The 4,699-nt window shown below is 36.6% G+C and overlaps 1 pseudogene; it reads left to right on the forward strand.

Moving 5' to 3' along the window:
• The first annotated feature begins 3,413 nt into the window (after positions 1–3,413).
• Positions 3,414–4,032, forward strand: LOC121483359 (annotated as a pseudogene).
• The last annotated feature ends 667 nt before the right edge of the window (positions 4,033–4,699 follow it).

Raw genomic sequence — 4,699 nt, forward strand, 5'->3', positions numbered from 1 at the left:
TGGACCCAGCAATTGCATTGCCTGGGATTTACCCCAAAGATACAGATGCAGTGAAATGCCGGGACACCTGCACCCCGATGTTTATAGCAGCAATGTCCACAATAGCCAAACTGTGGAAGGAATCTCAGTGTCCATCGAAAGATAAATGGATAAAGAAGATGTAGTATATATATATATATATATATATATATATATATATATATATAATGGAATATTGTTCAGCCATTAGAAGTGACGCATACCCACCATTTGCTTCAACGTGGATAGAACTGGCGGGTATTATGCTGAGAGAAGTAAGTCAATCGGAGAAGGACAAACATATGGTTTCATTCACACAGGAAATATATAAAAAAGGGAAAAGGGATTAAATGGGAAAGGAGAGAAAATGAGTGGGAAATTTCAGAGAGAGTGACAGAACATGAGAGACATCTAACTCTGGGAAACGATCGTAGGGTAGTGGAAGGGGAGGTGGACAGGGGGATGGGGTAGCTGGTTGCCAGGCACTGAGGGGGGGCACTTGACGGGATGAGCACCGTGTGATAGGCTATATTTTGGCAAATAAAACTCCAATAAAAAAATACAGAAAATAAATAAATAAATAAATAAATAAATAAATAAATAAAATAAGAAAAGGAAAGAAAAAAAGATCTAAGAAAAATTTAATACCTCTGATATCCTAGATTATTAAATAATAAAAATCTCAGATCAAACCCCCCAAATCCACACTAAAAAACTAAAATAAATGAGCAAACTCAAGATAAAGAAAGCAGAGGAAAGGAAAAATATTATATTATGATGGAAATAAAATAGAGAAAAAAATGCAAAAGAAGAAATTTTTAAAAACTCGGTTTCTTGAATAAAATTATTTTCAAATTGACAACATTTTGCTAGGCAGTCAAATGAAAGATAGAGCTGGGGGCAAGGAGGGAGAGAGAGGGACAAAATTTTTTTTGTTGTTTATTTATTCATGAGAGACACACAGAGTGAGGCAGAGACATAAGCAGAGGGAGAAGCAGGCTCCATGCAGGGAGCCTGATGTGGGACTTGATCCCAGGACTCCAGGATCACGCCCTGGTCTGAAGGCAGGCGCTAAACCGCTGAGCCACCCAGGGATCCCTAAACAATGTTTTAAACATTTGTTTTTTTTTAAGATTTAATTTATGTATTTGAGACACAGAGAGAGACACAGAGATAGCAAGAGAGAGCAGGAGCTGATAGGAGAGGGAGAAATAGGTTCCCCACTGAGCAAGGAACCTGATGTGGGGCTAGATCCCAGGACCCCAGGATCATGATCTGAGCCAAAGGCAGATGCTCAATCAACTAATCCACCCAGCTTCCCCCCATTCCGCCCCAAATAGATCCATATTGAGACACACTTCAATAGTAGAAAGTCAAATGAAAAAAGAAAGCCTTGAAAGCAGCAAGAGAAAAGTGATGTGTCATGTACAAAGGAGCTTTTATGAAGTTATAAGCAAAAACCATGCAGGCCAGAGGCAGTGAGGTCATATATTTAAAAGATGAAAGAACAAAATTTCAGCCCAGAGTACAGATATAGGTAAACCTGTGCTTCAGAAATGAAGAAATTATAGCCTTCCTGGAGAAACAAATGATGAGGGAATTCATTAAGTCTAGAGTTGCTTTATGAGAAAAGTTGAATTCAAATTGAAATAAAAGGACACAAGATAAAAACATGAAGCCATATGAAAATATAAAATTTTCATATAAAGTAAATATATGAATAAATAGAGAATCTTGTATATGCCAATTTTGTTGAGTTTAATTCTGGAATATAATTTCAAAACCAAAACCATAGAAAGCACTGAAAATCTATGCAATGAGTACATAAAATATAAAAATGTAGTTTGTGTTATCAATAACATAAAGTCGGTGGGCAGCACTGTAAAGAACAGTTTCCATGTGATTGAAATTGAGTTCCTATTCGTTTTAAATATATTGTTCTTTCAGATATTTTATATATTTCTCATACCACAAAGAAAATGTATATAGAATACACATAAAAGGAGATGAGAAGAGAGTCAAGGCACATCACTAGAAAAGTAACAAAATATAAAGGAAATCAGTTAAAGAGGAAATGAGGACCAGAAAACATACCAAGTATATAGAAAACAATTAAGATAATGACAGTAGTAACTATTTCCCCATCAATAATTACTTTAAATGTAAGTGGATTAAACTCCTCAATAGAAAACACAGATGGGCATAATATTGTCTTTTTTAAAAGGGACTTAAAGGGGCACCTGGGTGCCTCAGTGGTTGAGTGTCTGCCTTTGGCTCAGGTCATGGTCTTGGGATCCTGGGATCGAGTCCTACATCGGGCTCCCCACAGGGAGTCTGCTTCTCCCTCTGCCTCTCTCTCTCTCTCTGTGTGTGTGTGTGTGTGTCTCATGAATAAATAAACAAAAGAAAAATTTTTGAAAGGGACTTAAAGATATCCTGGCTACAAAACATTCACTTTATATTTGAGGAAACACGGACTGAAAGTGAAAGGATGAAAAAAATCCTATGCCAATGGGAACCACAAGCAAGCAGGGATCTGATAATATCAGACAACACAGACTTTAATTTTCAACAGAAAATACAAAGAAGGACATTATATAATTAAAGAGTTAATTTACCAGAAGTATATAATAATAAATGTATATGCACCAAATATCAGAACCACTAAACAAATGAAGCAAACATTGATAGAATTTAAGGGAGAAAAAGACAAGAACACAACAATAAAGGATACTTTAATAATCACATTGAATAATGGATGGAACAACCAAATAAAAGATCAATAAAGAAGTAAAAGACTTAGAAAACACTATTGAACAATTGGACTTAATAAACATATAGAAAAGCAGAATACATAACCTACTCAAGTGCATATGCAATATTCTCCAATATAAACCACATATTAAGCCACAGAACAAAATTAAAAAGATGGAAATAATACAAAATACCTTTTTTTTAACCGTAACGGAATGAATCAGTAGCAGACAGAAAACTGAGAAATTCACAAATACGTAGAAAGTAAACAATCCAGTATTCAACAACTGATAGACTGAAGAATTGAAAATAGGACTTATAAAACATATTGAGAAAACAAAACAAAACAAAACAAAATCTACCAAATCTTATGGAACACAGTAAAAGTAGTGCTACGACAGAAGTTGATAGCTGTGACCACTTATATTCAAAAAAGAATCATCTCCAATCAAAAATCCAAAGCTATCATCACAGAAGGAAAAAAAAAGAAATTATAACCCAAATCTACAGAAAGAAAGTAATAATATTAGAGCAGAATCAACCAAAGAGAAGAGAAATTTAAAAAAACTAAGTAGGCTTGGTAGCGGCGTGTGAGCGGGCCCGGCAGGCAGCTGAGTTTTCCAAGAAATAACTTCACCAAGATGTCCAGTGATAGGCAAAGGTCCAATAATGAGAGCCCCAGCACCGGCAGTGGTAGTTCAGATGCAGACCAGCGAGACTCGGCCGCTCCAGAACCTGAGGAACAAGAAGAAAGAAAACCTTCTACCACCCAGCAGAAGAAAAACACCAAACTCTCTAGCAAAACCACTGCTGTTATCCACTAGTGCTAAAAGAATTCAGAAGGAGCTAGCTGAAATATCTCTTGATCTTCCTAACTGCAGTGCTGGGCCTAAAGGAGATAACATTTATGAATGGAGATTGACTATACTTGGTCCACCAGGCTCTGTATATGAAGGTGGTGTGGTTTTTCTGGATATCACTTTTTCATCTGATTATCCATTTAAACCACCGAAGGTTACTTTCTGCACCAGAATCTATCACTGCAACATCAACAGTCAGGGAGTCATCTGTCTGGATATCCTTAAAGACAACTGGAGTCCCGCTTCGACTATTTCAAAGATTTTGCTGTCGATTTGTTCTCTTTTGACAGATTGCAACCCTGTGGATCCTCTGGTTGGAAGCATAGCCACTCCATATTTGACCAACAGAGCAGAACATGACAGGATAGCCAGACAGTGGACCAAGAGATATGCCACATAATTTACAGAACTTGTATGCAGTGTGAAGGAGCGGAAGGTCCCTTCCCACTATGCTGCAAGTCTTTATAGCTTTTACAATACGGACTTCTGTGTAAATGTTATACTGATTCCTTTTGTTGTTGTTGTTGTTGTTATACTGATTCTACTCTCTGCCTTTATCCTTTGGAGACTGGGAGACTCCCCAAAAAGGTAAATGCTATCAAGGGTAGAACTTTGTAGCTGTAGATTAGTTATGTTTAAAATGCCTACTTGCAAGTCTTGCTTCTTTGGGATATCAAAATGTATATTGTGATGTACTAAGGATACTGGCCCTGAAGTCTACCAAGTATTATAGTGCATTGTAGCCTAATTCATTATCTATATGAAGTTATAAAAGTAGCCGTAGTTGACTAGGAATTATGTCATTTGTATTAAACTCAGATCTATTTCTGAATATGTGGTTCATGTGTTGTGAAAAATGTTGTACCTTTTACCTTTGTCAGTTTGTAATGAGAGGGTTTCCTTTTACCCTTTGTAGTTCAGAGAGCACCTGATGTATCATCTCAAACACAATAAGCATGGCATAGTTTCCTGTCGTAATATTTTAAGTCACTCCTGTTAGAGGGTGTGTCTGAGATGATTGTTGATGAAATAAACGTGGATATGAAGACTGACTATTAAGGACGAGT

This window comes from Vulpes lagopus, chromosome X (genome assembly GCF_018345385.1).
Source record: "Vulpes lagopus strain Blue_001 chromosome X, ASM1834538v1, whole genome shotgun sequence".
Lineage (NCBI taxonomy): Eukaryota > Metazoa > Chordata > Mammalia > Carnivora > Canidae > Vulpes > Vulpes lagopus.